Below are 11,174 nucleotides of genomic sequence, written 5' to 3'. Positions count from 1 at the left end.
AGATAATTGAGGAGTAGAAGGACATGGCTGTCAGTGCCAACAAGCGACTGGGATACTTGGAGTGAGGCATAGTGGAGCTGGAAAGAAAGTTTCTCAAAAGGGTTGAAGACTTTCAGAATGCTGAGGGGAACGAAGGCGGACATCTAGCTAGGGCCTACCTATTGCTGGGACTTCGCGAGCTGGGGAAGCTGTTCGATGGAGCCAAGGATGCCGAATCTGGGGAAGGTCCTTCAGGGACCAAGTAGATAGGATTTTATCTTTTCGCTATATAAAATGTAATAAGGCCAAGGGCCATTAGTGACTTTTATTTCCTGTTGTTAAGTGTCGATTTTGTATTTGTCTTATTTTCTATCAATAAAATGAGGCATTTAGCATCTTGAGCTGTCCAAATTAATTTGTCGCTAGGCCTACCTCGGGCACAAAGAGGTCCCCAAATTAGGACACGATTTAGATTCCCGCATTATGTGTTTAAATATTGCAATACTTTTCATGATCCCACTAACTTGTTTACCTTTTTATTTTATTTTTGTTTTGTTATTCCCCTCCCCAAAGGTTAGTTCGAGCACTCTGGCAACATCATCCTATTCCACAAGATCCAAGGGCCCTCCACCCGCTCTTCCTCTAAGTCCTGTTAAGAACAAGAACAAAGGCAAGATGGAAGATTTGAACAGCGTCAGAAAGGAGACTTCCACTGAACGGGTAGAGGTCACTAATGGTCAATCTTGAACAAAAATTGCTAAAGTTCCAGGAAGAGCTCGACCAGGTTCGGAATCTGGCAAGTTTGTCATTCTTGCTCAGCGCCCCGGATATCACCTTTCCCACTACTTAAAACCCTACACCACCCCAAAATATCCTAAAGCAACAAAATCATCCCGCTCCCCATGTCATTCCATCAAAGATACAATGCAACACTTGCCACACCACAAACAACCTCCCATTGCTTCTCCCAGAACTCCAAAACTCCACAAATGGCCACTTTCACACCCACCATAACACCCCTATCTATGTGGAGACCATGCCACACTCCACCCAAACCATCTCAAGCACACCCGGGTCTGATGATAAAGACTTGCTTATCAGGAATCTGGCTAAGGAACTTAAGAAATTGACTAGCCGGATTCAGGGCATTGAAGGAAACAAGGGAATTGAGGGGCTGAACTATGAAGATCTTTGCATACAGCCCGATGTCGAACTGCCCGAGGGGTACAAACCTCCGAAGTTTGATATGTTTGACGGTACAGGCGATCCAAGGGTCCATTTGAGGACGTATTGTGACAAGCTGGTTGGAGAAGGGAAAGACGAGAGAATCCGCATGAAGTTGTTCATGAGGAGCTTGAAAGGAGATGCGCTGTCTTGGTACATCAGCCAAGATCCAAAGAAGTGGTCAAGCTGGGTAGGCATGGTGTCCGACTTTATCGATAGGTTCAGGTTTAACACAGAGAATGCGCCGGGTGTGTTCCATATTCAGAATCTAAAGAAGAAGCCTACAGAAACATTTCGCGAGTATGCTACTCGCTGGAGGTCCGAAGCTGCTAAGGTCAGACCTGCCTTAGAGGAGGAACAGATGAACAAATTCTTTGTCCGAGCCCAAGACCCGCAATACTATGAACGACTAATGATGATCGAGAGCCATAAATTTTCTGACATTATCAAACTGGGTGAAAGGATTGAAGAGGGTATCAAAAGTGGTATGGTTACAAACTTTGAGGCCTTGCAAGCTACAAACAAGGCCTTGCAGCCCGGTGGTGTGTCCAAAAAGAGAGACGTAGGAGCTGTGATGGTTGCACAAAGAACCAAATCTCCTATCAAATACCAAACCTACCCGACACCTCCACTCACATATCAGCCCACTCCGAATTACCAAGCACCCTCATCGCCCGCCTATCAACCATCTCCACCTCCCATATATCAACCTACTTCACCCAGATATTCCCAACCCGCGCACGTTTACCAAACCTATAATACTCAACCATCCCACTATCAGACACCTCCTCCTCGTAAAAAATTCCCTAGACCACGACAGAATTTTGACCACAGGGCTCCCAAACAATATACAGCCATTGCTGAACCCATTAACCAGCTATTTGAGAGACTCAAAGCCGCTGGTTATGTCACCCCCATCCCTGCTTCAACCCTAGAGAATCCTTCTCGGTGGGTCAAGCAAAACAAATTATGTGCATACCACTCCGGCATAAAGGGACACACCATCGACGAATGTCGCTCCTTGAAAGACAAGATCCAGTCTTTGATCGATAATAAGGTTATTATGGCAAAGGAGTTCGCCCCGAATGTCCGCAACAACCCTCTGCCAGACCATAAAGGCCGGGGTATTCACATGATTAAGGTGGAAGATGACTGGGATCCCGAGGGATCCATCGGGTTGATCACAGAAGGCGATGATCCAAAGAAGCCAGTAGTTACTCTTAACCCCATCATGGTCCAGATTCAACCATCTGTGGTCACTGAGGTAGATGTGTCTAGCCCTCTTGAGTTCGAAGCAGCTCTATCAGCAAAGGCACCATCACCATTTGAAGTTGCCGTTTTGCCACCCAAAAAACGTGTCCCATTCGAAGTAAAGGTGGCCACACCGATCTCAGTGGCGATGTCCACCATGCCGTCATTCCATACAAAAGCTATACCCTGGGATTATACAGCCGAGGCTAGGAGAAAAGGCAAGGTCGGGTTCGAAGAGACTATTGTAGCACAGGGAATGACAAGAACGGGAGAGTCTATACCCCTGAATACCTAGCTGAGTCCAGTAAGAAGGCCTCAAACCGGCCACCCATCATCGAAACAGGTCCAGACGACCTTTGGAGAAAGATACAGGCCATGGAGTATTCAGTCATTGACCAGCTAAACAAAACACCAGCACAGATATCTATCCTCTCTTTGTTGCAGAACTCCAAGATACATAAAAATGCTTTGCTGAAGGTGCTAAGTGAAGCCTACGTACCAAGCAACATCACCGGCGGGGAAATGGCCAACATGGTGGGACAGGTATTAGAGAGCCACAAAATCACCTTCTATGAGGATGAGCTGCCACCTGAAGGGTTGGGTCACAACAGAGCCCTGCATATCACCGTACAATGTGAGGATTATTTCATCACCAGGATCCTGGTCGACGGGGGTTCCAACCTTAACATCTGTCCTCTGGACGCTCAAAAAGTTGGGCAAATGTCTGCACGAGATAAAAGAAGGAGCAATCAATGTGAAAGCTTTTGATGGGTCTCAGAGGTCCACTATCGGGGAAATTAGCATGTGTCTGCAGATAGGACCGACTTGGTTCGAGGTTGACTTCCAAGTGATAGATGTGCCAGCATCCTACAACCTGTTGTTAGGACGCCCTTGGATTCATTCTGCGTGGGTTGTGGCTTCAACACTGCACCAGGCCGTGAAATTTGAATGGAATCACTAGGAAGTAATCATTCACGATGATGGTAGCAACCCCATATACAGTCGGCAGACCATTCCGGGGATTAGGGGAAGAAGAAAGTTAGGTGGGGAGACCTACCACCACATCGAGCGAGTCAATGCTGTTGACAAAGATAAATGGTGGGACAACAAGATCGAGAGTATATTGAACTGGAGTGGGTACGAACCTGGCAAGGGGCTCGGCAAGAACCTCCAGGGGATTGTTAAACCCATAAAGCTCAAAAAGCACGGCACTACTTTTGGTCTGGGATACGAATACACTTGGGAAGAGTTCAACAACTGGTCGCCGCCATGGTGTGGTCCTTACTACCCACTGGAGCAACCGATACCGCACTTAGAATAGACTTTCAAACGGGCTAATGTCGTCTATAGGACGGACGAAGAAGAGGCGCTCGCGGCAGTGAAAAATTTGTTTTTAGAAGACAATGATATGGATTGCTGTGTTGTCCTTGAGGAGGAGGGGAAGGAAGGCCCTTCCATACAGGCCGTAAGCAGAGGAGCGTGCCTCAATAACTGGTCTATCAGAACAACCAGAGCCCGGCGAGCCTTGGGGTAGCAAGGCTAAACAAGCATCATGCATTGTTTTTTTCTACTAGATGATTTTCTTTTCGCATTTTTGTTTTCGCAATAAGATCTTCAATGTTCAAAACAATTATGAAATTTATCAAAAGCATTTCGACTTTTCCCTTATGAATCGACACTTATTATTATTTTTCTCTTATTTACCTTATTTATACAGTATTACTATTACTTGTCATGATGAACCAATGACTGTGACATGCAATGAGACAACGCAACAAACGGATATTGATTCAGAGGAAGATGATATACCAGAGGAAATTGTCAAAGAAGTAGAGAATTTTGAGAACAGGCCAAAGTCCAACCTGGACGAGACCGAAATTATTAACCTGGGAGATTCAGAAAATGTCAAGGAAACATGAATCAGCATTCATTTGTCGCCATCAGAAAAGAAGGAATACACAGAATTTTTAAGGAAATATGAGGACATATTCGCCTGGTCATATGACGATAGGACGGGTCTAAGTACGTCTATTGTGGCCCATAAACTGCCAACTGATCCGACATGTCCGCCGATAGAGCAGAAGCTCAGAAAATTCAAGCCTGATATGAGTTTGAAAATCAAGGAAGAAGTCACTAAACAGGTCAAAGCTAAGGTTCTCAGGATAGTTGAATACTCGACATGGTTAGCCAACATTGTACCAGTACCAAAGAAGGACGGGAAGNTCATACTTAACCTGCTAGCAATTCAAACACCTAGCCACATACTCCACTATGTCTTTCTTCATCCTCCGCCACCAATAATGCTGCCTCAAGTCACGATACGTCTTCGTAGCACCTGGGTGAACAGAATACCGCGAACTATGTGCCTCCTCTAGAATCCTCTCCCTTAAGCCATCAACATTAGGAACACATAGGCGACCCTGGAGCCACAGGACACCATCTTCTGAAACCTCCTTGGCACTACCTTGTAGCACCGTCTCTCTTAGAACTGCTAATGCGGATCATCGAACTGCCGAGCCTTGATCTCCACTAATAATGAAGACTGAGCAAGAACACACGCAAGGACTCGGCTGGGCTCTAAAATATCCAACCTCACAAGTCTGTTAGCCAAGGACTGAATGTCCAACGCTAGTGGCCTCTCCTCCGCTGGAATGAATGCTAAGCTACCCATACTCTCTGCCTTCCTGCTTAAGGCATCCGCGACCACATTTGCTTTCCCCGGGTGATAAAGAATGGTGATGTCATAATCCTTCAGTAACTCAAGCCATCTACGCTGCCTCAAGTTGAGATCCCTCTGCTTGAAAAAATGTTGTAAGCCGCGATGATCAGCATAAACCTCACATGACGCCCCATACAGATAATGCCTTCATATCTTAAGAGCATGAACAATCGCGGCTAACTCTAAATCATGCACAGGGTAATTCTTCTCATGAATCTTCAGCTGACGCGAAGCATATGCAATAACTCGCCCCTCCTGCATCAATACACCACCCAAACCAACGCGTGAAGCATCGCAATATACCGTATACATCTCCGAACCAGAAGGCAACACAAGAACTGGTGCTATAGTCAAAGTCGTCTTGAGCTTCTGGAAGCTCGCCTCACAATCATCGGACCAGCGGAAGGGAGCACCCTTCTGGGTCAATCTAGTCAGAGGTGATGCAATAGATGAAAAGCCCTACAAGAATCGCCGATAATAACCTGCCAACCCCAGGAAACTCCTGAACTCGGTCACTGAAGTAGGACGTGGCCAACTCTGTACTGCCTCAATCTTCTTGGGATCCACCTTCATACCCTCTCATGACATAATATGCCCCAAGAATGCCACTGACTCTAGCCAAAACTCACACTTGGAGAACTTAGCATATAGCTTCTGCTCCCGCAAGGTCTGAAGCACTACCATCAAATGCTGCTCATGCTCCCCCAGGCTACGTGAGTATATCAAGATGTCATGAATGAAGACGATGACAAAGGAATCAATATAAGGTCTGAACACCCGGTTCATCAAGTCCATAAATGTCGCTGGGGCATTAGTCAAGCCAAAGGACATCACCAGAAACTCATAATAACCATATCTAGTACGGAAGGCAGTCTTTGGAACATCTGAGTCCCAAATCCTCAACTGATGGTACCCCGATCTCAAGTCGATCTTAGAGAACACCCTAGCACCCTGAAATTGATCGAACAAATCATCAATGCGCGGCAACGGGTACTTGTTCTTGATGGTAACCTTGTTCAACTGGCGGTAATCAATGCACATCCGCATGGTCCCATCCTTCTTCTTTACAAACAACACTGGTGCACCCCAAGGTGACACACTCGGTCTAATAAACCCCTTTGCTAACAACTCCTCAAGCTGCTCCTTCAAATCTTTCAACTCTTTCGGGGCCATACGGTACGGTGGGATAGATATAGGCTGGGTACCTGGAGCCAAATCAATACAGAAATCAATATCACGATCCGGTGGCATGCCAGGAAGGTCAGAGGGAAACACATCGGCGAACTCCTGGACTACCAGAACTGAATCAATCATCGAAGACTCTGCAGTGGTGTCCCGAACATAAGCTAGATAAGCCAAACACCCATTCTCGACCATATGTCGAGCCTTCAGAAAAGAAATAACCCGGCTAGACGTATCAATTGAGGAACCCTTCCACTCCAACCTTGGTGACCTTGGCATGCTAATGTAACAGTCTTGGCATGGCAATCTAGGACGGCGTGATACGGGGATAACCAATCCATGACCAGGATTACCTCAAAGTCGATCATATCAAGCAATAGGAGATCTGCTCTAATCTCGAACCCACAGAATATGACCACACAGGACCGGTAGATCCGATCCACAACCACAGAATCGCCCGCAGGAGTGGACACCTGAATAGGAGTGCCCAAAGGCTCACGAGGAATAATCAGGAAACGAGCAAACAGAGATGACATATATGAATAGGTAGACCCTGGATCAAATAGCACTAAAGTTTCCCTACCGTAGACGATAATACCTATGATAACGGCATCTGAGGCCAATACATCTAGTCTGGCTGGAGGAGCATAGAATCTGGCAGGAGCGCTGGCTGGCTGGCCTCCCCCTGACTGAGCAGTAGCTGGCTGACCTCTCCCTGTTTGGCCTCCACCTCTAGGACGGCCTCTACCTATCTGTCCCCCACCTCTAGGCGGCTGGGCAACGGGTGCTGAAATCACGGGCTGCTGACCCTGCTGTACTGCCTTGCCCGAAGTCTGGGGCAGGTCCTCTTCATGTGACCCAGATCTCCACACTCATAACAGCCTCTCGGCATCATAGCCTGCTGTCCGGAAGCCTGGCCCTGATGTCCCGAATACCCACCAGAGGAACTTTGAATAGCTAGTGGACGGTATAAACTCTCTGGCATAGCACTGAAATAGGAACCAGAAGAACCCTGGGGACCTGAATACCCACTGGAAGAACCCTGAATAGTTGGCGGGCGATAAGAACTCTCTAGCATGGCGCTGAAATAGGGGCGCGCTGGAGCACCTCGAGCAGGTGCTGGTGCTGAATGTGGGGGCCTGCTAGGCTGACCCCTCCCAAACTGACCTCTACCCCTAGCCGGGGCACCTCTAAACTCACCGGAGAACCAAGCCCTCTTGTCTTGCTGCATCTGCTCCCTACCTCTCAGACGGTAGCCCTTAATCCTCCGAGCAATCTCCACCACTAGCTGATAAGGAGTCCCCATCTCCACCTCTCGGGCCATGTTGGCCCTAATGCCAAAATGCAACCCTGAATCGAACCTCCGCACCCTCTCCGCATCAATAGGAAGTATCATCAATGCATGGCGGGATAGCTCAGAAAACCTTGCCTCATAGTCTGTCACAGACATCTGACCCTGCTCAAGCTGCTCAAACTGATACCGTACCTCTTCCCTCTCCGAGGGTGGGATATACCTGTCCAGAAATAACTGTGTGAACTGACTCCAAGTGATGGGAGGAGAACCTGCTGGCCTGCCAAGAACATACGACTGCCACCATCTACGGGACCTGCCCTCCAGCTGAAAAGTAGTGAAGTCAACCCCATGCGACTCCAATATCCTCATGTTGTGCAGTGTATCCCTGCACCTATCAATGAAATCCTGGGCATCCACATGACGCTCACCCCCGAAGACAGGAGGGTGTAGCCTAGTTCATCTGTCCAACAACTTCTGCGGATCACCACCCGTAGCTTGTTCGGGCTCGGGTACTCCTGCAGCAACTGGCTGAGCCCCGCCTGCGGGTAGTGCACCTGGAGTAGGATATACTGCAGCCGCATGTCCAGGAGCCTGAGCAGTAGGGGTCTGTGCTCCCCTTCCCGCCTGTGACGTGGCTAGATCCGCCGGAAATAAACCAGGCTGAGTCATGGTGTCCATGAACCGCAGCATACAACACATGACCTCCTGAAAATCCGGTGCTGTCATGAAGTCCGCCGGGGTAGGCTCAGCTGCAGGCACCTCGCCCTGCTCCTTAATGATGGGACCTTCCAGAGGATCCGCCGCTGGTGCTACTGGGAGAGCTCTGGAACGCTCTCGTCCCCTACCTCGGGCCGGTGCCCTCCCCTGGCCTCTGCCTCGGCCTCTAGCAACGGGGGAGCAGCTCCTCCCGGGTCTGAAACAGCTGCGGTGCGTATCCTCACCATCTGTGAGAGAATAGAAGGGGGGAATTTAGTGTACTAACCACTGCACGATAGGAAATGAAGAAAGAGTAGTTTCCTAACACTTTATAGCCGCTCGAAGATAAATACAGACGTCTCCGTACCGATCCACAAGACTCTATTAGGTTTGCCCATGACTTGTGAGACCTACATGAACCTAGGGCTCTGTTACCATGTTGTCACGACCCAATTTAGCTACAGGTCGTGATGGCGCCCAACACCGTTGTCGGGCAAGCCAACTCTACATATTAGTAAATCCTCATTTTACTTTTCCAAAACAGTTCCAACAATTTATTCATTTAAATCACAAATAAATGATAATCAGCAATGTAAGATAATAATTATACAAACCAAAAGAATTATCTACAAATGTGTGTGCCAAGACCTGGTATCACAAGTATATGGGCATCTGGTAGAATACACAAAAGAATAAATCTATCCTACTGTCTGAACTAGAATAGACAGCCAAAAGTACAAAGAGACTCCATCACGCTGCTGAACGGCATAGGAAAGGAGCAGCTCACCGTGGAATCTCGGGACTCTATCAAGAATGTGCACCCGACTGGTATGAGATGTACCTGCCTCAGATCCTGTACAATTAAGTACAGAAGCGTAGTATGAGTACATAAACAATATGTACCCAGTAAGTATCACGTCTAATCTCGAAGAAGTAGAGACGAGAAGTCGACTAGACACAAACTAGGGTCAAATAATATAAAGAAGTGTTATGCTAAGCATGGATGTCACAAATAAATAACAATTCATACCATGAAGTGATAGGTCCTTTCCTAGATAAGTACACAATTAGCCATTTTCATTTCAGGGCATTAAACAAAGTTCGATTCACACAAAAATACCGAGCAAGAAGCATGCGCAAATAGTGCCGAGGTCGTACGGCCCTCTAACATAAAAATAAAGTGTGCACTGCCGGAGGGTCGAACGCCGCCAACCATAGATGCATCTACTACCCCGCTCGCGAATCATACGTGCGATGGGGTCAGATATAATTAAACACAACAAACAGTCAGACAGGGACATATCGGGGAAACAATTATTCAAAGAATGTCAATTTCTCTTTAAAAGGCCAAGGAAATGAAGTTCCTCTTTACAATTTCATTTACCACATTCAACATGATTTAAGAAAATCCAAATTGACCATAAAGTTACAAGAATATCACATAAAGCATGCTTTTGGGTCCTAGACTACCCGAACTTGAGCATATTAGTGGCTACGCATGGACTCTCGTCACCTAGTGCGTACGTAGCCCCCGCATTTAGTGGCAAATTATCTAGTTATTTCTCCTATGGAGACAATTACCTCTTACAAGGTTAGAAAGAAGACTCACCTTGCTCATACTGTACTTTCTGGTCCATGCTTAAGCCAAACCTTCAATTTGGTGCCAAACACTCCAAAACTATCCAAATAGCGTAGAAACCAATCAATATAGACTTAAAGGTTCATATCACAACCACTAGGGTGATTCCCCCATCCAAATTACAAGATTCCTAAAATTCGACACCGGGCCCACGTGCCCGGATTTCGAAAATTTTTGAAGAAAGTTGTTACCCATATCCTAAGGATCAATAATATATAATTTCTACTTCATTCCATAACAAATTTCGTGGTTAAAATCTTGTTTTTATCAAAACTCTAGGTTTTACTCAAATCCCGTGATTTTTACTAATTTTTGTGTGTTAATCTATCAAAAACCCAAGTATTAAACTCACATTAAAGTAGAAATAATTTACCTCACAATGCTAGGTTGAAATCCCCTCTTTGAAAAGCTCCCAAAATCGCCCAAGTGTAGAGATGAAAATGAAAATAAAATGGCCTAAGTCCCGTTTTTAAAAAGCTGTGTCCAGGCCTCNTAATTCTACTTCATTACCATACAAATTTCGTAGTTAATCTTGTTTTATCAAACTCTAGGTTTTACTCAAATCCCGTGATTTTTACTAATTTTTGTGTGTTAATCTAATCAAAAACCCTAAGTATTAAACTCACATTAAGTAGAAATATTTACCTCACAATGCTAGGTTGAAATCCCCTCTTTGAAAGCTCCCAAATCGCCCAAGTGTAGAGATGAAATGAAATAAATGGCCTAAGTCCCGTTTTTAAAAGCTGTGTCCAGGCCTCTGATGTCGCATTTGCGACATCAGGCTCGCAAATGTGAAGTCACAATTGCAAACTGGCCCCACTCCTGCCTTGATTGCAAATGCGATACTGTGGTCGCAAATGCGGACCCTGCTGGGTTCGCAAATGTGAAGAAAATATCGCAAATGCGACAACTGCCCCCAGCCTGGCTTCTTTGCAAATGCGATGATTTTCTCGCAAATGCAAGGTTCGCAATTGCGAACATTTCCTCGCATTTGCGAGACCTACAACATTTTCCAGAAACACCAGAAAACTGGGGTGTTTTCACCCCCAACCCATGCCCGAAACACACCCGAGCCCTTGAGGCTCCTCTCTGAACACCCACACAAGTCCAACAACATTGTACAAACTTGCTCGAGCGATCAAATTGCCGAAATAACATCTAAAACTACGAATTCAACTCCGTAACGCATG

This window comes from Nicotiana attenuata, unplaced genomic scaffold (assembly GCF_001879085.1).
Source record: "Nicotiana attenuata strain UT unplaced genomic scaffold, NIATTr2, whole genome shotgun sequence".
In the NCBI taxonomy this organism is placed as follows: domain Eukaryota; kingdom Viridiplantae; phylum Streptophyta; class Magnoliopsida; order Solanales; family Solanaceae; genus Nicotiana; species Nicotiana attenuata.
This window is presented reverse-complemented; position numbering follows the sequence as displayed.